Here is a 26,558-nt window from a genome sequence, read left to right on the forward strand (position 1 = left end):
GAACAAAGATGGGATGTTTATTTCAAAAACTAAATATCAAAAAGATTTGTTGAAAATATTTGGTTTGGAGAGTTGGAAACCTATTGGTACATCCATGATAATTGGTCACAAGTTATCCAGTAAAGATAAAACACCTACAATTGAGTAGAAGAAGTATAGATATATGATTAGAGGATTATAATATTTGACTCGCATTGGAGTAGATATAGAAAATTTAGTTAGGATTGTAACAAGATTTTGAAGCTGATCCAAAAGAGTATCATTATGTAGAAATAAAGAGGATATTAAGATATTTGAAGGGTACATTTGATTATAGAATATGGTATGATAGATCAAATGATTTCACCTTGTGTGCACATACTAATGTAGATTAGGTAGAAAATATAGATGATGCAAATAGAAATATTGTCGGAGCATTATTTATTGGAGGAAGATTGGTTTCTTGGTTGAGAAAGAAACAAATTTTTAATCTCAGAGTACAACTAAAGCACAATATGTTGTAGCAGATAATAACTATATAATCAAGTTATTTGGATGAAACAAATATTGAAGGATATTGGAATTGAGTTTATAGAACCTGTTATCATCTACTGTGATAAAAAAAATATAGTAAGTGTGTCTAAGAATTCAGTATTGCATTATAAGATAAAGCACATATCCATAACGTATCATGTTTTGAGAGAAAATTCAGCAAAGAAAGAAATAAGATTGGAGTATGTAAGAACTAAAGATTAGATTATAGATATCTTTAAAAAGCCTTTTCCTAAAGATACTTTTAAGTACCTAAGAGATATACTAGGGGTTATGCCCCTACCCACTTCAGAGTAGTTGATGAAAGGAGTACATCAGTCTAGTCGTACAGAGCACTATGGTTAGACTAGACTAAATTTTGATTCATCCTATATGGGGGAGTATTTGATATGTACTGAGTCATGAAGGACTCTAGGTATTTGGTATTGAATAATTTCTTTGGACACTCGAGCTAATTGATGATTTGAGTAGTTGATTAGCAACTGGTGTGTAACAATTGGTATTGTTATTGACATCTTTGACATTGATGTGAATGGGAGAGAGAATGTACATGAAAAACATATTGAGTGAACATACATAACAAGAGAAGAACATGTTGAGATGACAATGGGGGAGAGTTATCACTTTAGGGAGATTTAGAAAGATTCATGTAAGTGTGTAGAAGGATGTGTAAGTGCACAGATGCAACCAGATAGTATTGGAAGTTGTTTACTATGAACAACTGCCACCAATCCTAAAAGAAGAAGAAGAATAGTACATAATTCTAGAAGATCTCAAATTGATGAAGAGGATTTTAAAAGATGCTTTGAACTTAGATTTTTTTCATCTATGTTTCCATGAACACCAAAAGGGGAGATTGTTAGCATGAATTTCGATTATACTACATTGGGGTAATATCCTAAGCACTGCATAGTATTGATATGTTGCATTCATGACTGTATTTGTCATTAACGTCAACACAACAATTATTTTGTTAAGATTAGAAGAATAACAGTTAGTAATTTTAGTATGCATACGAGATAAGGAAGTTTCAGATGATTCTTATTGGAGGACATGTTATTGAGGTTGTCTTGATAGTGTGGTTCAAAGGACTAAGTCTAAATTGATGTTGTACGGAAGTTACACCTATTTTACTAGAAGAAGTCCAAAAATAGAGCATTGGAAAATTGATTTCTAATTATCTATCACTATCTATCATTTGAGATCTAATGAAGGTGATGTGTATATAATAGTGATAGGGGATGATCCTATGGTGATGCCAACATGTGCACAAGACATAGTTTTACACGTGTAAAGTTTAGTATAGACTATGAGCCAAAAGTTTTGCTATAATTGTGAATTAATTAATTATCTTATTTTAACTAATTGGGAAAGCCTCAAAGTCTGACTCAAGGAATTATTATAAATATATGATATAAAGGAAAGTTGTTTTTCTTATTTGTAAAGAGACTTGGATTTAGAGGATCAAGTGGAATGTGAATTATTAGTCCACATTTCAAGAAGCAACAGAATGATTTCTAAATGCATGTAAGCGATCCAAGGGATCATTAGATGTATAGTATGAGATCTAGTTACAAGATCTGAAGGAATAGAAGTCTAGTTGATAGAACAGAGACAGAGGAAGGAAGTACATTTTAGTTCTATTATTCTGCAAGGAATAGTATAGAGATCATTTGGATAGTGGGTTCTTTGATCTTAACCTTGAAGCTATTTGGGCAGTGGGTCCAACTATCTTCCAATACTTCTAACAGGGATTCAAAGTCTATAGACAAGGACTCATATGTACTAAATGTTATAATAGACTCCTAACATGTTCTATAATCTAACAAGGAATATTTATATTAGTACATCATCTTATGGGTACCATCACCACCGAGGTTTTCCCTTTGATCAAGGGTTTCCCTAGTTTACATATTTGGTGTTAATTATGCATGAGTATCTTGTTGTTGTTTCAATTTATATTACTCACATCGTTAAGTTTGTTTAAGGTTAATGTTTGTGATGATAGTTGTATAACTAATTCAGCCCCCTCCCCCCCCCCCCACTCTCTCAATGATATCAATGGACTATATATTCTAACAAACCCATACTTGAGAACTGGTAATAACAATGAGATATTGTTATCTAAAACTTTTGTTGATGATATCATATTTGGAGGCAAGGAAGTATTATACAAATAATGCTTTGATGAAATGAAGAAATAATTTGAAATGCCTATGTTTGATGAGATCAAATTCTTTGTTGGATTACAAAAATATCAAATGAAAAAAAATATTTTGATGTAGCAGCAACTTGGGTGTAAGAGCAATCTTGCATCACTCAAAAATATTTTATTTTCACTCTTTTCTATTTTAGTTAGGACTAGTAGACAAGGTGGTTACTTTTTATGGGAAATTGTTATTTTTAGTAATTTTTTCATATGAGCTTAGAATGTTCCCATTTTATACATGAAGGTTCAATTTATAGTTATAAGCCTACCGTAAAAATTTCATTACTCTAGCTTATTTATCGGAGAAGTTATTACACATTTTCGGTGGAAAAATTTGTAGAAAAATCTTCAAGCTCACAGTTGGAGGCCTTAGAGTGCCTAGATGAGGTCCAAAAACTTGATGAAAGGGTGCTTGTGTGGTTTTAAGTTTGTAGATCAGGAGCTATTATTTCCAAAAGGTGGTTATAATGGCTAATCAGAGCAAAGGTTCGTTAGTTATGGCCTTTCAAAGTTGGGCTACCTAAAATATCTAAAATAATTGTCAAAGATGTATATGGCTGGCTCTATATGTATTGTTAGGGCCTGTTGGCCCTAGTTATTAAGTTTTATTGTCTAGAACCTTCCCGAGTGATATAAAATCACCTATTTAATAAAGGCTTGAACATTGTCTAGAACAACTCTAGGTAGTAGTTCACAGCTTGGTCTTATGGATTACTATAATGAAGGTGGGTATGGGTTAGCATATTGTACTTGTGAATTCTCTAATTCTACATTTGTGGTGCAAATAAGAAGTCCATATCGTGTTCTCATAACTGCTATTGTTTCTGTGTTTTTGTTATGGGTTTATGGTTTTAAGCAGAGCACCCTTCATCATATTCTCATTGCTCAATCCAAAAACATCAAGGAGATATTGGAAACTTTTGGAATGGAAGATTAAAGACCACTTATTACACCTATGTCCACTGGACATAAGTTATCTAAGAATGATGATTCTACTAATGTGAACCATACATTGTATAGATAAAATTGGAAAGCTATAATATGTTGTTCACAAGAAGCCTAATATTGCATTAGTAGTTGGGATAGTTGCAATATTTTTTGCAAGTCCTCAAGAGAACCACATGATGGTAGTGAAAGGAACACTAATATATCTAAAAGGAATAGAACAATATGGATTGTATTATAAGAAGAATGATAAGTTTGACCTAAAGGTATTTGCTGACTTAGATTGGGCAAGAAATGTTGATGATAGAAAAAGAATAAGTGGAGCTAGATTCTTTCTAGGAAAGAGACTAATTTCATGGACAAGTAAGAAACAAAACTACATTTCTCAATCAACAACTAGAGTTGAATATGTGCCAGCAATAATGAATTGTTCAAATATTAAATGGATCAAATAATTTTTGAAAGATATGAAGGAACAAATTATTGATCTAGTTGTAATTTATTGTGATAACACAAGTGCTATTAATATATCAAAGAATCATGTAGTGAACACAAAGACTAAGCATATTGCTATCAAGTATCATTACTTGAGAGAGCTAGTTCAAGACAAAGAAGTGAAATCAGAGTATGTAAATACTAAAGAGAAAATAGTTGATATATTATTCACTAAAGATTTCCCTAAAGATGTTCATGAATATCTAAGAGGTAAATTAGGTCTGATTCCCCAAGATAAGGCTACTTAAGAAAAAATAGTGTTCTACATCAAATAAATGAATCAAAATATTTTACAAATTAATGTAGACAATTCTACCTTAGGATTTTCCTAAGGTAGTCATGGGGAAGAAAGAAAAAATGTTGTATCAGTCATAAATATATGACAAAGGATGAATTCATAACTAAAATGTAGATATCTACATAAAAAGGTGCATGAGATAGATCAAGCATCTTTGGCATTGTTGTCAAGAGGGAGATATTGTGAAGAAAATAGGGAGAAGATAAAAGATAGTTACCCATGCAGAAAGAAAAAGAGATTAGCATGAAGAAGTGATGTTGTGAAGATTGTTGATCTTAGAATGGTTTTGACAAGTGAGTGTCAACACACTTAAGCCATTTACTTAGTTCATGTCAAACTAGTAATACATGTCAAGAAAAACATGTAAATATTAGACCATGTTGAGTTGTAATAAGTGTCGAGTCACTCATGTTCTGAGTCACTCAAGTGTTGAGCAGATAGACCATGCCGAGTGATTCAAGAGCCAAGTAAATAGTGGATGTCAAGTGATTTAGGAGCAAAGTAGACAGTGGATGCTGAGTAATGTAGGTGTTGAGTCACAACATAACTAATAGAGCATGTTGAGCATTAGAGACTTTATATGCCAAGTGACACAATTTTGACATATTTTTTTGTAATGGCACAAACAACTATGTAAACCATTTTTGAGCTGACTTAAAACAACTATGTAAACCATTTTTGAGCTGACTTAAGATTATATTTTGATAATATGGAGATAAAGACAAATCTATATTTGGATTCCCTATGCAATTATAGAAAACCAATAAAAAAATGGAAGGTATAAGTGGAAAAATGGATGAATCTTAGTTGTAGATTCATACCTAACCCTAAGCCACCTAATTCTTCTTAAGGACAATGAAGCCATAAACTCTTTATGATAGAGGAGAGTGAATGTGGAAAGAATTGAAACAGTGAATAAGATAGTTTGTAGAGCATTCAAGGTGACTTAGAAGTGAGAGTGAATTGCAAAATTAGTTAGAGAAGAAAAAAGGATAGAGAAAAAGATACAAAATTGAGACATCTGACTAAGAAGGATCAATTAAAAATTGCTTAGAGGTGATCTATTATTAGGCAAGCAAGTGTCACTCGCAAGATCTATGCTGAGACATTTTAACGGGTGGCTTCAGTTAAATCTCTTAACAAAGTAGTCCTAATAGGTTGTATGAAATCCTTTAATATGGTTCTTACTTAGTTGTAAGTTGATGTCCTCTAACAAGGCACACTTCTAATAGGGTGTTGGAATCCTTTAACAAGGTGAGACCTAATAGTCTTTGTAAGCCTTTAACAGGGTAGACCTTTTACATGATAGATCATGTTTCATGGTCAAATCATTGCAACCTTCATTGGATACACTTTATTACTATAGTATTGAAGATTTGTTCATGTCATCCCCACTCTAGTTTTACCTTCTCACTTGGAGCATTTCTGGATAATCATATCTAGTGTTATGTGTGTGAATGCTTACATGGAAATATGTTTTAGATGCATATGCTTTACATGTTATTTCAGCTCACTTATGCATATGATGAATTAATGGTGAGATTTTTATGGGTCCAAGTTTAAAACTACTGATTCACCCCCTCTTAGAAGTTTACTTTTCACCTTGTAATTCCAATAAAGATGTTATCATAAGACAATAAATGAAAAGGGAGAATGTAAGGTGTTGCATGAATGAGATTCAAAATGAAAGAAATGATATTAGTAAAAGATATGATATTATACATAGAGGGAGTTTTCTTGATTAAGTACGAGTTTAGTTTTGGATTGCATGGTAGGTAGAGGTGTCGCCATCAATGCTAAAGAGGGAGATTGTTGGAAACTACATTTGGTTTAATTGGTTTGTTGTCATTGATGTCAAACCTTATTGGAGAGATAGATTTCTATTTGATTTGAGCTTTATATATATTTGGTTGATTAAGAGGATTTGAGAAGTTGGTCTTAACAAAAGTACTTATAGGAAATATTAAGTTATTAAGAAAGAAACCCCAAATAGAAAATTGATTTGTTAGAATTTGACAAGATAAAGTGATTGTTTAATCATACTAGAAGTGAAGAAGGTAGTTGTGCTGAAAACCTGAAGAGGTGACCAAATATAGATCAAATATACAAGCTTGACTAAGCAACATAGAAAATTATTAAAGAACTTGAAATATATGTCGAGTGATGCTAGTACCAACCAAACCAAAGTACTTACTAAGCATAAATAGTGTTGATTAAGCATTTGTATTGATCGAGTGCTACTATATGCACTGAAAAATAATTTTGATAGTAACATAGTAGTCCACTGATGACTGAGTGTCAAAAGAAAATGATGGCCAAGGAACAACATTTTAATAGTTTATGAGAAATTTTAATTTCCAGCCAATAGAATTGATTTCTTAGGATATGTAAAGCATTTTGAAGATAAGGATGGATAATCTAGAACATTTGAATCAACAAAAACTATATTTGCATATTTCTATGCAAGAATTCAAGGAGAATTTTGGAGAAGTTTCTATAATAGAAAAGAGGAGACAAAATGTTATAAGGATTTGATGAATCTGACCTAAACCTAAGATCTATGATGATGTTTAAGAGGAAAAATATTAGAAATTACTATTTAAGGAGGTACAAGGGCTAACCTAATGTGGTTAGAGTAATTGTTGATGCTATTGATTGGAAAACTTAAGAAGGAGGTTAAGAAGAGTTGAGAAGAGGTGAAGAGTGATTTCTTGAAGGGTTGCCAAGTGAATTAGAGACTAAGATGAAAATGAAGGCCATTTAATGAATCAACACTTAAGCTAAACAAAGATCTACAATTACAAAGTGAGTTGTGTTAATTTATGTAACTTGTAACCATACTAATCTAATAATAGATCAATTTGATCTGATATGGCATGAACAAATATTGATTTAAATCCTTCCCTTGTTCTCCTTAAGACATATGTGTCTACTCTTGTGTAATAGTTTAAGACTAATTTAAACTCCTTAGTTTATGTTTGTGTTAAACTTATTTGATCCTTAGAAAGTCACCAACTTCTACAAGTTAGGCATAAATGGATTTTGGAAGAGAAAGGACATGTCCCTTGATTTTTTTATTTATAGAGGGTAAGGTTGATGTTGTCACCTAGGTTTGCACCCTTGTCCAAAGCCTATGCATGAGGACAACCTAGTGAAACATGGAAACAACCTACAAGCTATGGGACTTGAACTATGAGGTTGAGTCTTTGGAGAAGGCCAGCTTCCTCTTACTATCAGGATGCACCTAACTACTCTTGGAGAGGAAAAGGGAGAAGGAGAGCATGAAAGAAAATCTACCTAATCTAATCTAAAGAGGTGATGCACCAAAATAGAGTGTTCAGACCAATCTCTACCCATATATGCACTATTGAACCAGAATAAAACTAAGGATATTACACATTCAGACTTATTTTAATCAAATAATCACATGCAGATTAGAAGACCAAGATGAACGACACAAGGAAAGGGATATTCACTTATATTATCATTCATGGATCCAAGAAGATACAGTCATGCAGATTACTGATTTCCACAAAAGACCAGTAAGAGGCCAAGAGTTCTTGCACTTTCATACCAATGGCTGAAGGAGATAAAGTAGAGAATCATACAATTCACAGGCAAAGGGAATTTTTACACTAAAATTACAGAACAACAGCAAAGAAAAGATAGAGAAGGGCAGACCTTTACAAAATTCACAAAATTTTCCTTTATAGTGCAGGCATAATTGAGATTTTCCCTCCAAAATTATCCTGCAACCACCGCCATTAAGTCCTGTAAGGAACAATCATGGGGATCTAAAGAAATTTGATCTTTCTGTGTCAAATAATGCCTTGATAAGATAGAAATGGTGCCATAACTATGCCCTGACCAAGTAGATGGATCAACTGGGGGGGGCGATGGAGTGTTCTTCCTTGTCTCATATTCACTTCTAGGTTGTTTGGGATTGATTACAGAGATCAAACCACGCTAAAAAACCTAATCTCCCCTATTTCTATCTTGTGAATCAGCAAGGTCAACAAATCAACCTATCTTGGCATCGGGATGAGCCATGTGGACCAACAACCTTTTATCTTTTTTCCACCTTGCAAAGTTTCCCTAAGTTGACCATGTCATTACTAACTGTGCCACCTTGCAAACCTTGACCATGATGGTCACATTAACTATCAGCCACATCTAACTCAGCAATTGTACCATACCTGGTGATTCACAAAGACACTAGCCCCATAGAAACATGTTGCAGCTACCTCCTTTCTAGCATTATTTAAATTCCTCGCATCTTGATAATGAGGAGAAGCGTTAGCCCTTGATCTGGGGTGATCTAATGGTCCGAGCTCATCAAGTACTTAGCTAGAAGGAGGGCGAGCAAGTGTCATCATATGGGACACATGCCCTCCACCCACTTTCTTGCATTATTTAAAGATCATGCATTTGGAAAATGTGGGGAAGCGGGGAACCGTAGATCATGGAAGATCTAATGGCACAAAAAGTTGCAGGTTGATGGAAATAAAATGTAAGTTTTTATCATTCAAATTTTTGATATTTGTTGGGTATTAAAATAATATAAAGTTGGAAGCTAGCTGTTGAGTGGGGTTGAGCATTTGAATTCAAATATTGGCAGGGGCACAAAAAATGGGTAAAATTTCTAGCGACTCAGAGGGGATGCGAGCCTGTTATGCATAAGACCAGTGGCCTAAAGCATCCATTGGGTGATAGAGTTGAAAAGATGTAGAAACTATGCATATTGTGAAACCCTAACCCTACCTCTACAGCAACAATAAAATACTAAAGAAACTCTGTTTCTCCAACTGGAACCAGAAATCAAACACCTCTGTAACCTTCAAAAATTTGAAACTTGTTGTCTGACGGAGACAACTATGCTCATGCACTTCTTGGAAAAGTAGGGAACAAATAGAAAGAAAACTAAGCTGACTATGTACACAAAATCTCAAACCTTCGAAAACATGGCTTGAGATAAATCCCATTGACTAGGATAGGAAGAATTTTACCGCCAACCTTGCTTAACTAAAAAGCATTGGCCTGTTTACAACTTTCAATTAGATGGGGACCACTCCAAAATCTATCAAACTTTGAGTTTCTTCCTAGTTTTTCCCTATCTACATCCCATTTTAGAACCAAATCTCCCTCTCAGAAGATCCTAACCCTAGCCTTCCTATCAAAGCTCTTCTTGACCTACTGTTGGTGTGTCTCTAGGGTCTGCATGGCTTGATTTATTTTCTCTTCTAGCTCCATCAGTTCTGCCACTCTCACTATCATAGCATCATCTTCAATTAGTTCCAACTGATGAGCTAACTCCAAGGCTAAGAACTCCAATGAAATTAGAAACCTTGCCTCTCTACCATATACCAAAACAAATGATGAATTTCCTATTGATCTTTTAGGTGTTATCCTGTCAGCCCACAGAATAGTTTTTAGTTTTTTATGCCAACACCTTTGGTTATCCTCTATTCTCCTATTCATGATCCTGATCAAGTTCTTGTTGGAGGACTCAACCAAACCATTACCTTGAGGATAGTAGTTTGGGGATGTGCTCAAATAGATATTATGATCCACAGCCCATGCACAAATTTGAGCTCCAACAAAAGATCTTGCATTATCTGAAATAATAGTTGAAGGGGCACCAAACTTGGTCACAATTCCATCAAGGAACTCAACAGCTGAAGATTCAGTGGCATCCTTCAATGCAATTACCTCTATCCATCTGGTGAAGTAATCTATAGCAGCTAAAATCCACTTGTGACCAGAATTGGAAGAAGGATTGATAAGGCCTATGAAATCCAATCCCCACTAAGAAAAAGGTTGATCCACCTGAATAGGATGAAGGGGAAGATTTGCAAGACTTTTTTTGCTAGAGAAGAAGGCACATTTTTCACACTTCCTTACATACTTATGAAAATCATGAAACAAAGATGGCCAATAATAACCAACCCTCATCATCTTCATTGTAGTTTTCCTTGCCGAGAAATGACCACCATCAAGACCATCATGAATTTATTTGATCATTCTTTTAGCTTGATCTTTATCAGTGCACCTTAGTAGGGCTCCATTGAAATCTCTTCTAAATAGGATACCATCAACTATGACATAATAAATTGACTGTAATCTATATTGTCTCCTTTTAGCTTTATCTAATCCTTGAGGGTATCCATTACCTAGCAAGAAATTCATCATGTCATCCATCCAACTCCTTAGGTCACCATTTCTCACCTCTTGTTGTTCTTGAGATGATAACATATTATAGCAGCTTCCTCATCAGGTTCCTGAGATGATAACATATGTTTACACAACCCCCCCCCCCCTCTTACCAGCTTTGTGATTTGAATGTCGATATCATATTCCATTACTTTAGTAATCTAGCCAACTCTTTTCTCATTAATATCTTTGTTCAAAAGGAATTCCTTCACACTGGCATGGGGTACTAACAAATGAATCTTATTATGAGACATGAGGTGTCTAAATTTCTTTAAAGCTCTGATGACTACAAGGGCTTGCTTCTCTACATAGTTGTACTTATCTTCATATTACTTAAGCCCTTCACTAAAGAAAGCTATGGGCTACTCTTCATACTTGTCATTTCTTTGAGTCAGGACAACAGAAATACTTGACTCACCACCTAAGGTATAAAGATTGAAATCTTTCTCAAAATTTGGATTCATGAGAGTAGGGGCTGAGGCTATGGCTGCCTTGATCTCCTCAAAACTTTCCTTCCCTTCTTTGGTCCATGCAAAGACCATATCTTTCTTGAGCATAGCTGTAAGAGGTTTCACCATGGTAGCAAGATTAGGGATAAATCTTCTCACAAAATTTATCCTACCAAGGAAACTTTGCAGCCCTTTCTTATGTTTAGGAAGAGGGAGGGCAAGTATTACTCTTGTTCTCTCTGGATCAATGGTTAAACCATCCTTAGATACAATGTTTCCTAATAATTTTCCTTGATCAGTAGCAAAGACACACTTGCTTGGGTTAAGGGAAACCCCAAACTCTCTGCATCTTAAGAATACCTATCCAAGATGGCCAAAATGATCATCTACATTCTTAGAATACATTGTAATATCATCAAGGTAAACTAAGACAAACTGATCAATCAATCTTTTGAAAACCATCTCCATTGACTTCTGAAATGTAGCACCTTCATTGGTTAGCCCAAATGACATCTTACAATAAGCATAGGTACCCCATTTAGTGGTAAATGCAATCTTGTACCTATCAAACTCTTTAACCAGCACTTGATTGTAACCAGAAAATCCATCAAGAAATGAAAATATCTTTGAACCACAGACCTTGGACAAAATTTGCTCCATAGAAGGGAGATGATGGTGATCTTTAAGGGAAGCTTGGTTAAGATCCCTAAAGTTCACACATAATCTAATTTCCCCATTCTTCTTCCTAAAAAGGACAAGGTTTGCTACCCATGATGAGTGCTTGATAGGAAAAATTATGTGGGCCTCAATCAATTTGGATAGCTCCTTTCTCATCAAGGGTTCAATCTTGGGATTCACTGGCCTCTATTTTTGTCTTACTAGTTTTACATTATCAACTAGATCTATAGTATGCTGAAATAACCTTGGGTCAAAACCCTTTAAATCATCATATGCCCAAGAAAAAACATCATTAAATTCTTGACACGGATGAACAAAATTTTCTTGTTCAATTTCAGAACATACCTTACCCATGTTTAAGGACTTCCCATCAGCAATCATGACTGGAGTGTAGTCACCTTCATCAGCAGCTAGGTTCATGCCTTTGCCTCTTGCTTGGTCATCAAGATTGAAGGCACCTGCTAAGGTAATGAGACCCTTAGGAAGCTTTTTGGAGCTAAGATGAATGATCTAATCACCATACTGATCCTACAGTCTTGACTGATTTCTCTCTGAAAATTCTGCCTCATTTTGCAAGAAGCTCACAATTTTCTCATCAGATTCAAACACTTGCCAATGGATGTTGTTATCAAGGATGACAAACCTTACTACCACTCTGATTTGTTGCTTCTTCTCATCCTCAAGATTCCCTGTCACATCATAGGATGCACCTATTGCTGCAAGTCTATCAGCATGTCTATTTTCTTTTCTAGGGATGCTTTGAATACTAAATGTGTTGAAACCTTCAAGAAAATCCCATACTCTATGTTTATAAGACTTGAGCAAACCATTTTTGGTGATATTTTGATTTCTCACTTGATTAACCACCAACTCACTATCCCCATACACCCTTAAGGCTTGGATTCCCCTTTTTTGAGCAAGTAGGAGACCTTGAATCAAGGATTCATACTCAGCCACATTATTAGTGCAACTAAATTGGAGCCTAAAAGAGAAGTAGTACCTTACTTTTGTAGGAGAAATCAACATCACACTAGCCCCTAATCCATTTTTATTTCTTGAGCCATCAAAGTACATACTCCATATCCCACTCATATCTTCTTTAGTCTCCACAAGATTGGGAACTAGAGCATCTTTCTCCAATATACAATATGTACTGAGACCTGTCTCAAGGATTTCTGATGTAGAATAAAATTGATATGAATTAGCCCACTCATCCAAGAAAAAATTAGGTATCTCTTCTAGGGAAGTGATAGGCTCATTAACTATGTCATTCTCATCCAATTCTAGGATAGGGCAATTTATGTTGATGGGGTTAGGGGTGTAGGGTTTAGTATGATGGAGGGCTTGAGGCTCTGCTCCAATTGAAGCATTGGCTCCATATCTCATCTTAAAAGACATATATGACCAATCAAAAGATATGAAACCACCTATTTGGGTAGTAAAGTCTCTTGATAGACAGATGGAAAAATATGGCTTGACCTCAGCAAAAGAGATATGTTTGGTTACAGTACAATCAGGGCATGCATGTAAGGCCATCTCCACATTCCTAATGATTCCTACAGTCTTGATAGTACTACCATCCAACTATAATACATCCCTAATAATGGGCTCATATTTCATTCCCAAAGCATCAGCAACACACCTAGGCATCATTGAACTGCTAGCCCCTAAATCAATCATGCAATTATGGACTAGTTTGCCCCCTATGATTAGAGAAACATAGAATGGAGGAGATCTAACCTTTTTTTCTTATTTCTACTTCCCTTGATGGTTGTACTAGGCTTGTGGCACTTTCCATGCTGAGTGTCTGATCCTTTGGTTCAATTCTTTCCAATTCTTGCTGCAGCAACCTCTTTTGCATGGGTATAGTAGCAACAGCATCCCACATGGAGATATTCACATTTGTCTTCTTCATTTTCTCACCACACTGAATGGCATAGCAGGTGTTTTGGTAGGAGCCTTGGGGACTACAATTGTATGAGGTCGAGATCGAACAACCTGAGGATCACTTGTATCTTTTCTGCCATGGTTTTGTCTTTGCTATTGAAAGGTACTTGACTGATTATTTGATTTTTTCTCATGAGACATTGCATTTTAAGTTGAGGCCTAATTGGGAGGAGGGATAGCATCTTCCAAAGCTCTTCTTTTTCTTCTAGTGTTATGAGCAATGGAATCCTATTTTACATTACAATGCTCCTCCATCTGATGATTCATAAAAGAGTAATCACCCTGTCCTTGCACATATCAGGCATCCTTAAATTGGTCCTCCTTGTATGATTGTTTTGTTGTAGGTTCTTGGACTATCAAGGCCATAAAAGATTCAACCTTCTGACATATACAATAGGCATACGAGTAGTTACAAGAGGGACAAAAATCTTGATCTTGAGCCATATTGTTTTGAGGGAGTATAGCCCTACTTTGGTTTACATTTGAGGTTGAAGAATGCCCACCCTACCTATTCTGATCAACATAATTGTTCCAATGATTAGGATTTGGAGGCTTACCACTACTTGGGGTTTGCTATTGCAATTGATGAGGCTTACTACCTTGAGCTTGCTGTCTTTCTAAAGTTACCACTTTGTTGCTCATTTTCTGCATCATAGAGAAATTATCATCTAGCCTCTTCCCTTAATCTTGCAATTTTTTATCAAGGTTCTTTTCTCTTTTATCAATGTTCTACATCAAATATTGCATCATCTCTTTGATTTTATCTATTTCATTTGAAGTTGTGGAAGCTTGAGGGACTAGGACAAGGGATTGTGATGTAGAAGTTGTGGGAAGGGGAGCCATTGTTGGTTGATGATTTGGAGCATCAGGGAAGAAAGGCATAGGAGGCCTTGGAGCTAGTTTACCTCCTTGTATCAATATATTTTCTGCCCTTATTGCTATGTCATAAGCATTAGGCAAGGTATCTCCTCCCATAGTTTGGATTATAGTGGCAATATCACTATTAAAAGCTCTAAGATAATGTAAGAAGGCATTACCAAGGGTAGGATTCACTGAAGTAGGTATTCTATCCCATATCTTTTGAAATTTATAATTAAAATCAGTCATACATTCATGGGGGGCTCTTTTTATAGTAGTCAATTGCTCTAAAAGTGATGAGGGTTTGCTCATGGTATAGAGGTTTAGCTCATCCATCCCAATCTATTATAGAACCATGAGCTAAACCTCTATACCATTGTAGTACTTTTCCTTTCAAGGATGAGGCTAGGAGCCTAACTACAACATCATCCTCTGTAATACCATGGATATTAAAAACATTTGAAACTTCTTGAATGTGTTCTGAGGGGGAGATAGAAGTTTCACCAGTAAGGTAGACTTTTGAGTGCAGTGATATGTATGTCATGTCTTTGGGCTAATAAGAGAGGACTCCCACCATTAAAGGTGGCAAAAGTATGAGCTCTAGGAAATTCCATATAGACAAGTGATCTATTGATATGTATTGATGGTAGTCTAAGCTCATATCTAATAGCAAGAGGAGTAGAGATAGACCTTGCAGGGTTATTTGTTACTATTGTAATCCTAACTGGTAATAAAGATATTCTAGTCCTCCTTCGTCTAGGGTTTGAAAATGAAAGCTCTTGATACTAAAACTTACCTCTAGAAGATGCCCTTGCTTCATCTTTGGGCATGAATCACTACAACTTTGGCCTAGAACTAGATATGTATTGAAGCTCAGAGTCACCAAGTACTTTGAAGAATGAGCCTTTTGAAGGCTTGAACACCAAAGCCAGTACTATCTCTTCAGTATTGATCTTGAAATATTCCCTTTTGACACTAGTAGGCTTGAAATTTTTTTGAAATTTTTCCCACTGGGCGTGCCAAAAACTATTGTCACTTAGGTTTGCACCCTTGTCCAAAGCCTATGCATGAGGATAATCTAGTGAAACATGGAAACAACCTCCAAGCTATGGGACTTGAATTGTGAGGTCGAGTCTCTGGAGAAGGTCGGATTCCTCTTACTATCAGGATGCACCTAACTTCTCTTGGAGAAGAAAAGGGAGAAGGAGAGTATGAAAATAAATCTACCTAATCTAATCTAAAGAGGTGATGCACCAAAATAGAGTGTTCAGACCAATCTCTGCCCATATATGCACTATTGAACCAGAATGAAACTAAGGATATTACACATTTAAACTTATTTTAATTAAATAATCACATGCAGATCAAAAGAGAAGATGAACAACACAAGGAAAGGGATATTCACTTATATTATCATTCAATGATCCAAGGAGATATAGTCATGCAGATTACTGATTTCCACAAAACACTAGTAAGAGGGTAAGAGTTCTTGCACTTTCATACCAATGGCTGAAGGAGATAAAGTAGAGAATCATACAGTTCAAAGGAAAAGGGAATTTTTAAACTGAAATTGCAGAGCAACAGTAGACAAAAGATAGAGAAGGGTCAACCTTTACAAAATTCACAAAATTTTCCTTTATAGTGCAGGCATAACTAAGATTTTCCCTCCAAAATTATCCTGCAACCACCACCATTAAGTCCTATAAGGAACAATCATGGGGTTCTAAAGAAATCTAATCTTTTTGTGTCAAATAATGCCTTGAGAAGACAGAAATGGCACCATAATTGTGCTCTGACCAAGTAGATGGATCAACTAGGGGGGCGATGGAGTGTTCTTCCTCGTCTTGCATTCACTTTTGGGTTGGTTGGGATTGATTATAGAGATCAAACCGTGTGGCAAAAGCTAATCTCCCCTGTTTCAATCTTGCAAATCAGCAAGGTCAATAAATCAACCTATCTTGGCACTGGGATGAGCCACATGGATCTATACTTTGCAAGCACTCATGTTTAAGATGCAAATGTTCAATTCCAACTTGAAGCACCGACAAAAGTAAATCGATCAAAGAATGCAAACAAGAAGAAGAGTTAGGGTCAACAAAAGAAAACTCGCATGCCCAGAGGCCCTCCACATCAAGTATCAATTAATTTCCTTTAAAGAATTCAAGAGTTGGTGTGATTTTGTTTTAAGTCCAAAGCAAAGATGTGTGAGACTCAATTTTTCAAGCGCGCGCCCAAAGGCCCTCCACGTCAATAGTTGTTCAATTTTAGTGCCCAAACTTGAAGTGTGATTGATTTAATCTAGAGTTTTGGTCATTTAAAATTTTTGATAAAGTTAAAGCAAACGTTCAAAGATCAAGTGAGTGAGTTAGATTGTGGAACATTTAACACCTTTTTCAAGTAGACCCATCCTCATAAATGGCACTGAGATTGCAACCAATGGTTGAATTGATGGGTGATTAGAAAAGAGGTGAGTCCAAGGAACTACTCAAATTGATTTTTGCAAATTTGTATTTAACTTAACAAAGTTTCTTAAATGTCCAAAAATTAAACTTTACCTAAATTGCATGTGGAAAAGAGATTTTTCTTGTTCAATTTTAGAAGCTCCAAATGAAGTGTTTGATATTGCAATGGTTAATTGACCTTTTGCATTCAAGATTGAATTTGTTGTTTTAATCATGCATTCAAGAAAAATTTGATTTTAATCCATGGCATTCAAGAGTGTGTTTAGCAACATGCATTCAAAGACAAGTGATTAAACATTCAAGTTTTCTCCTTTGAGCATTCAAGATTGAGATTTTGTGTGTTGTTTTAAGAACTTTGAAGTGCTTTCTTTTAACCTCAGATCATTCAAGATTGTTTTGGACTCAAAAGTTAAAATGACTCTTTGGACTTTGGTTTTCATTCAAGATTTTGTGTTCTAGTTTGCATATTTTAAGCCCAAAAATGATATTCCTAGATTGTTTTGATGCATGAAAAACCTAAGAAACATTCAAGATTTTGCAACAAGACATTTGTATAGAAAAAATAACAAAGCTTTTAGGAAAATTTTTGGAAACCATTTAGGACTCTTAGTTTTCATGAGATTTTTAAAAGAACGTTAAAATATTTGCAAATGAGGTTCATTTTATCCTTGATTGATGCTTTGAGTTTGATTTAGATTTTAGTGTGCACTTAGTGTTGATTTTAAACCTTTTGAAATGGAAACTTGAAGTTCTTTTTAAATTTCTAAAAATGAAGTGTTCCTAACTTTGCATGAATGCATCTAAAACCTTGATGTTGCAAGGATGCAAATGATTGAATTGGTTTAGTTTCACTTGTTAAAAGGCTTTTTTTTTTTTTTGCAAATTTTTAGTTTTTAATGGATTTAAGTATGATTTAGGGGTTCATTTTAAGCACTAAAAAGAAGTGTGTATGATTTTCCTTCCTTCAAAAAAAATGGCCAAGATCTCCCACAAGAAGAAGATGGAATAAGAAGAATATAGAAAGAAGAGGAAGAAGAATTCCAAGTGCTTTGTCTACCTAAAAGCTTGAAAAATTTGCAAACACTATGAGATAGACTATGAGTTCCTTTGTCTTCTTCATGCTCATGTGGACCTACAAAACCAATTTATACAATCCTACCAATCACAAAAACAAGAGAAATTAGCCAAAATTAGCAAATGACATAAAAAACTTGACTAAAAAAGCTAATGAAGAAGACCCATGCGGGGTCCCACCGGGTGTGCCAAAATGTATATGAGCAATGTTAGTATGCTAATAGAAACCAAATTTAAATAAAGCTTCTACAAACTAAATAAAATTTATAAACTTCAAGATAGACTAAGATGAGATCTTAATTGAGAATATGAGCCATTAATGGGCTCTCTAAATAAGAAGCTCTCTTGTTGAGTGGCTTTGTCTAAATAGATAGGATGTATGCTCAAGCTTATGCTTCAAAAAGGGATTTAAATGGAGTTGGAATTTGGGTGTGAGTGTATGGTTTTGATGTAAAATGGCTTCTTAAAATGGCATTATGACTTTACTTCATGGATTGTGTTGTTTTGAAAAGGGGAAGGATCCAATTTATAGGCAAGAGGCTTGAGGGATTGAGGGCTAAGATGCAAGGATGGGAAAAAGCTCATGGAGGGCTCAGATTGCATGAGAGGAGAGCACATGGATTGTGCTTCCTTACAGCCAATCAGGGAGTGACACATGTCACAGGGTGAGAGGATGGAGGAAAGGGGAAGGATGAGTCAACAAAAGAGGCTCAAGGGATAAAATCTTCATAAAGACCCTCATAATGGCTTGTAAGAGCAATAAAAGGGCTTGGAAGAGTCATTTGTGGCCTAGTGGGCTTCATAAAGTTTTATGGTTGGGATATTTTGAAGGAGATGAGAGGAATTTTGACTTGGGCTTGATTAGGAAGGTTTTAAGCTTGCTTAGGATTTTGCAAATGATTAGAGGATGGATTAGGATGGTTTAGGATTAGCTTAGGGATAGGCAAGTGGATGGAATTTAATGAGGGTGGGTGAAGGAGGAGATATTTGTTAACTTTGCCTTGGGTTAGTAAGTTTCAACCCATGTTTAGGGAATGTGACAAGGTTAGGAGGGGATTAGGATTAGGTTTAAAGACATCTTCTAGAAGAGTCTAGACTTTGGATGAGGATAAAGACTTTCTAGAATAGTCTAGAATTTCCTAGGATGAGGATGAAGACTTTCTAGAATAGTCTAGAATTTCTTAGGATGAGGATAAATTAGATTTTTAGGAAATAAATAAAGTTTTATTTATTTCAAGGGTTTGGGTTGAGGAGATATTTATTAAAACTTTTTTTAATAAACATGAGGATTAATATTTAATCTTAATTAAATATTTTGAGTTGGGATTAGGGGTAGGAAATGATGGGATTAGCCTTTAATCAAAATTAAAGAAGGATTAGAAGATTTTGGAAGAGGTTAGTGGTCTTAAGGAAATTGGCCAAGTTTTGGGCAAAAAATAAAATTTTTATTTATTTTGGGTTTTTTGGTCAATTTATTAATTAAATAATTAATAAATAAGGAAATAATGTTTAAATAAGATTTAAACATTTTTGGGAGGGATTCCTTAATTAAATATTTTTAATTAAGATAAAGGGATTTAATGGCATAAAAATAAATAAATTAATTAAATAATTAATTAATTAATAAATGATGATGTCATCAAGAATTTTTCAAAAAATAAAAATACTTTATTTTCTAAAAGTTTTTAGGTGTCTACAGTGGCTACCTGCTTTCCTACATTATTTAAGTTCCTCGCATCTTGATAATGTGGGGAAGCGTCAGCCCTTGATTTGGGGAGATCTGACAGTGCAGGCTCATCAAGTACTTAGCTACGAGGAGGGTGAGAAAATGACATCATATGGGACATATGCCCTCCACTCACTTTCTTGCATTATCTAAAGATTGTGCATTTGGAAAATATGGGAAGCGAGGAACCATAGATCATGGAATATCTAATGGCACGAAAAGTTGTAGGATGATGAAAATAAAACGTAATTTTTTATCGTTTGAATTTTTGATATTTCCTGGGTATTAAAATAATATAAATTTGGAAACTAGGTTTTGGGTGGGGTTGAGCATTTGAATTCAAATTTTGGCGGGGGCACAAAAAATGGGTAACAGTTGAAGTATAAGAGTGCATAAGAACAAAGACAAGTTTTCTCCTTATTTAATACTACCCAAATTTGAATTGTAAAATTAAAAGATATAATTCTAAATTATATCTCTATTTCAATTGAATTCAATACTTTGAAGTTATTCTTAGCAAAATAAAAGGAGAGGAAGAAGTTAAAATCTAGTCTATACTCAATCATAGAGTTTGTAGAAACTTTTCATGGTATCAGAGCTCTGGTAGTCAAACCTAGGCTCTATAAAATTCAGTAATCAGACTTTATATATATATACCAACTATCTCCTATCTTCAATGGCATACACAATTAGACTCAAGGATAGTTTTAATGGGAAAGAACACTTTGATGCCTGAAAATTCAGAATCATGATGGTTCTTGAAGAAAATGATGTAAAATAATTTGTTGATAAAGCATCCAAACAACCTCTAGTTGAACCTCATAAATCCATCTAGAGAAAAGGAAATAAGAAAACCATTCAAATCAAATTAGATGGAGTAAATAATGATATTGTACTCATGCTTACAAAAGATCAAACAACATTTGATATGATGAATGCATTACTAAATGCATATGAGGTCAACAATGCAGCTAGAGTTCTCGCACTAAAAATGCAATTAAATCATATACAAATAAAGAAAGGAGAATCAATAAATTCTTAATTTTTAAGAGTTGATGGCATTAGAGATGAACTGTCAAGTATGGGAACCATTATTAGTGACACCGAATTAATGCTAATGGCTATAGATGGATTACCAGATTCATGGGAAACTTTTTCACAAGGAATAAGTACCAGAGATAAACTTCTTGACTTCAATAGACTTAAGGGGGATTGTCTTCAAGAAGAATCCAAAAAATTAAAGAAAGGAGGGAAACTAAAAATAGAAGATAAAGAACTTCATGTTCTTAATACGAACTCCCATAAGGGAAAGAAGAAGCATTTCAAGAAGAAAAAGGGAAATCAAAAGAATGGAAAACCCAAGAAAGATATATCCAAAATAAAGTGTTTCAAATGTGAAAAGTTTGGAAACTATAGATCTAATAGTCCTGAGAATTCTAAACAACAAGAAAACTATATAAATGTTACTAGGGAAGAAGATACCTATGATCCTGAGAATCATGTATTGTATTCATCACTATCAAATGAAATCTCAAGTAAAGCATGAGTAATTGATAGTGGATCATCTAGACATATAACATGATACAAAGAAGCACTAGAATCTATTTTAGAAAAGGTTAATGGTGAAGTTACCATTGGTGATAATTCAACACATTTTGTTGAAGGAATTAGAAACTACACCTTGAAACTAAAATTAGGAAATTCTCTCCTTCTCAAAGGTGTACTCTCTGTACCAAGAATTAAAATAATTATAATCTCAATTACAATATTTTATGATGATGGGCATAACATTGCATTCATGGATGGTAAAGTAATCACTTGGGCAAAGAACTCCTCAATCAAGAAAGTGAAGTTGATTGGTCAGAAAAAAGGATATTTCTATGAATTTAATTTAGAATCAAGTTGACCTATTCAAGCCTTAATTCATGAAGTGATAGACATAAATGAAATATGGCATAGAAGATTAGGGCATCTAGATTTCAAAACCTTATCAACTATGGAGAAGATGGTTACTAGTCTACCTAAACTAAATAAAGACCACTGAATCATATGCAAAGGGTGTGCACTGGCTAAGAACACCAGAAGTCCATTCAATGATAGCACTAGAAAAACAAATAGTGTTTTGGAATTAATTCATTTAAATTTATGTGGACCTATGTCTATTCCTTCTCTTGGAGGATTCTAGTACTACATTTTGTTCATAGATGACTTCTCTAGGAAAACATGGATTTACTTCTTAAAGTGCAAAGAATCAAAAGAAATCCAAAAGAGATTTAAACAATTCAAAAAATTAACTAAAAACTTATCAGGACATAAAATTAAAACTATTAGAACTGATAATGGAGGAGAATACACCTCAGAGTTGTTTCAAAGGTTTTGTAAAGAAACAAAAACTAAGAGGGAGTACATTGTTCTTTATAATCTAGAACAAAACAGGCTAGCAGAACGAATGAATAAAATAGTTATAGAAGATACTAGATCTATGAAATTTGATCAAAACCTATAATATTATCTTTGGGAAAGCCTCTTGTACTGTTGTTTATATTCAAAATTGAATTCTTCACTCTTACCTTAAAGATAAAACTCCTGAAGAAGTATTTACTAAGATTAAACCCAATATAATTCATCTTAGGATTTTTGGGTGCCTCGTATATATATGTTCCAAAAGAAATAAGAACTTGCAAGTTAGAATAGTCTAGGAGGAAAGGTATTCTTGTAGGTTATAGTGAAATATCTAAGACATATAGGATTTTCATACCTAGACAGAGAAGTATTGAACTTAGTAGGGATGTAATTTTTGAAGAAGATCTAGTATTCAAAAGAGCCCTAAGTTCTAAAGAACCTTCTCCTTTAACTAGTTCTAAAAGAAATACTGAGTCCAAGTCTTAGAGGGAGAACATAGAAGAAATTGAAGATGAAACTCAAAATCTAAATCTTGGAGAAAATCAAAATTCAAAGAAAAGACCACTTTGGGTCATTAAAATAGTTAAGGAAGCACATGACTTTGTTGCACCTTCTAAAATAGTAAGAGAAAGTGAAAGACCTAAAAGAATATCTAGTTATACAACAAACATGAGTGATTTATTCAAAATAGAACCAACTAATCCTTCTAATGCTATTTAGCATACAACTTGGAAAGAAGCTGTGATAGAAGAATACCAATCTATTATGAAGAATGATGTTTGGGAAATTGTTCGAAGACCTAAAGGAAAATCTATTGTTTCTTCCAAGTGGTTATTTAAAAAAAAGTATGCTATTGAGGGTAGCATTGAGAAATATAAAGTCAGATTTGTAGCAAGAGGATTTTCTCAAAAATAAGGGATTGATTATGAAGAAATGTTTGCTCCTTTTGACAGATATACCTCTATAAGAGAATTCCTAGGAATTTTAGCATTGAAGGGATGGAAAGTACATTAGATGGATGTAAAAACAACATTCCTAAATGGAAAGATTGCCAAAGAAGTATATTTGGAGTAACCTAAAGGATTTAAAACTCATGATCCTAACATTTTTGTTTGCAGGCTCAAGAAAGTACTCTATGGGCTTAAATAGGCTCCATGAGCTTGGGATGAAAGAATTGATAAGTATCTCACTGGCTTAGGATTCTCCAAGAATGAAGCTAATCCAAATTTATATTATAAAAGAGATAAAGATGATATGGTAATTCTAATATTGCATGTTTATTATTTACTAATAATAGGTGATGATTATCTTATAGATCAATGCAAGAAAGATCTAATTAGAGAATTTGAGATGAAGAAATTTGGACTCCTTCATTACTTCCTAGGACTGGAAGTACAACAAAATTCTGATAGTTTCATACTTAATCAAAGGAAGTATACATCAGATATTTTGAAGAGATTTGGAATGTGGAATTGCAAGTCTATGTCATCTCCAAAGGAGACTAATCTACATAAACTTAAAGAAGTAGCAGTAGAATCACCTTCCATAGATTATATCCTTATGTAATAGTTTAAGACTAATTTAAACTCCTTAGTTTATGATTCTCTTAAACTCATTTAATCCTTGGAAAGTCACTGACTTCTAGAGGTTAGGCATAAATGCATTTTGGAAGAGACATGTCCTTTCTAAGGACATGTCTCTTGATTTATTTATTTATAGAGGGTAAGGTTGAAGTCTAAGAGAACACAAGAACAAAGACAAGTCTAGTCCTTAGTCAATACTACCCCCATTTGAATTACAAAGTTAAAAGACAGAATTCTATATTATATCTCTAATTCAATTGAAGTCAATACTTTGAAGTTATTCTTAGAAAAATTGAAGGAGAGGAAAAAGATCAAATCTAGTCTATATTCAATCATAGAATTTGCAGAAACTTTACAAGTTGTATTTGTCAGCTCAAAACCTATTGTTACTTTCTATCCATTGTATCAGTTTGAAATCCTTTGATTAAGGTTGACCTATTAGTCATATGTAAATTCTTTAATCAAGGTGGCATTCTAATGGAATACTCTAAAGTCCTCTAACAAGGCCATTCCTAACAGGGTGATTAAATACTTAAACAAGGTCATGTTTAATAGTGTATTTTGTAACCTTTAGTAGCCTTGGCTCCTAATAGAGCTCACTACAGAAGAGTGAAAAAATTGGTGACATGTTACTAGTGGTTTATCCCAAATTGGGTTTTCATGTTAAATCCTTGTGTCCAACTTGTATGGATATTATATGTGAACATTTACTATTAATCTTTACATTCTGCAAGTTTGTTATATTTAGGATAGTGGACTACTAGTTGATGTTACTGAAAGTTCATTGTGGAGACTGAGATAATGAATGTGAAGATCTATAATAGTTTAAGTATTTTTTTGTTCAATTGGTACATTTAGGCCTTGAATAAATAATTCACCCCCCTTCCCCCTCCCTCCCCTCTTAGTTATTCTAAATATTCTAGCATGTAGTTCCTACCAAACAAGTAAATCCAAATAATCTTTTTTTCTTTAATTTACCAAAATATTATAGATGGCATGCATAGTTATTTATATTAAAAAAAAAATTCTTGTGATGTGTATGTTCTCTATTATAAGTACTCGAAATCAAACTAATCATAAATCAATAGTTTTTTTTCTTCTTTCAAAATGTGCTTGTCAAATCCACACCTTTTTGAAAAAAATAAATTACATATTCTTCAAGAAGAATCTATCATCTAGTGCTAAATATAAATATAAATTATTTAAATTATTCTAATACAATTTATGTATTTTTTTCTTTTTTTAAAGTAGCATCTTCTTGAATGTTAAAATACCTACTTTCAATATTTTGAAATTATAACATGTTATAACTAATCATAACACTATGAAATTAATATGAAAATGATCTTTACTCCAAGGTCTATAAAAGTTTATTTTTATTTTTTGAAGAAAGTTGAGTTTTGATAGAGAAATGAACATTAGCTTGAAAAGGTTGGATGTACTCTATTGGGATATAGATCTATACTTTTACTCATATAAATGTAAGTTAGCACATGTTTTGGTTGAGGAATGTAAAGACACGCTTATATCATAGAGTACAAGAAAGTGATATAGATAGGGCATTTTGGCCTAAGGAATTGAATTTCCCTGTCAATTCAATTACTAGGCAGTGTAGGAATGACATTCTATATGTTAACTATTATTTAGCATGTCTTAATATTCTATTTTGGAATTGTGCTACACATTTTTTTATTGAGGAAAATTGGATAAAGTATTTGGAAAGGTATACGAAGGGATCATTTTCCATATGAAAAGTATGGAAATGATATGCAAGCTCTATGGTGATGTTTTGATGATCATATACAAGTTTTTATTGTATGTCTAGAATTATATACGAGATATACAAAGGATTAATTAGATATTACAAATATTACTACAGCCATTTTTTGTATTGTATCTATTACTCATTGTATGGATTATATCATTATAGACTAGAGAGTTCCCATTGTAATACAACTCTTATACTTAACAGGTTTGATACCACTAACAAGGTCTAGTCCTCTCATAAGGACTGATGTATTAAATGTATGTAAGGACTCCTAGTAGGGTCAAAACTTCTAAAAAATAAATTTTATATTAGTACATTATTGTATGTACAAGCCTTACTAGGGTCTCCCCTTGGCCAAGGTGTCCTAATAAACAAATCACATTTTTATGAGTTTCTTATTTTTGTGTAGTTTACTTTTCAATTTTTTATATGTGGATGCATATGGTTGTGTTTTGAAATATATAGTTGGAGTAAAAGTGTTGCACTATAGATTCACTCCCCCATCCTCAGTATTACATATTTTGAACAATTGATATCAAAGCCTAGTTAATCATAAAATATCTCATAGTTTAGGGAGAATTCAGATAGATACATATGATTTTCAGGGAAAATTTGAAGAAACACTTGAAGATCTAGATAAAGATAATGAAGAAAAATAATTATTAAAGATGGAACACAAAGATGCACAAGAGTAAATTAAGAAGCTCTAAGATCCTATTAATATTTCAAGGATAAAAGTGTAGGAGCTAGTTGATTATATTAAGGAACCTAAATCAAACAATGAATCATATTTGACTGGAAAACTCAAGAAGGAAAGTCATAAAACCAAACACGAACTTGAAGTCACATCACTTCAATTAGCTAAGGTAGCTAAAGAATGTAAATCTTAGAAATTGAAACTTGAAGTAGAACTAAAAGGTGA

This window comes from Cupressus sempervirens, chromosome 3 (assembly GCF_028749045.1).
Source record: "Cupressus sempervirens isolate cs-2001-9-10 chromosome 3, ASM2874904v1, whole genome shotgun sequence".
Taxonomy (NCBI): Eukaryota; Viridiplantae; Streptophyta; class Pinopsida; order Cupressales; family Cupressaceae; genus Cupressus; species Cupressus sempervirens.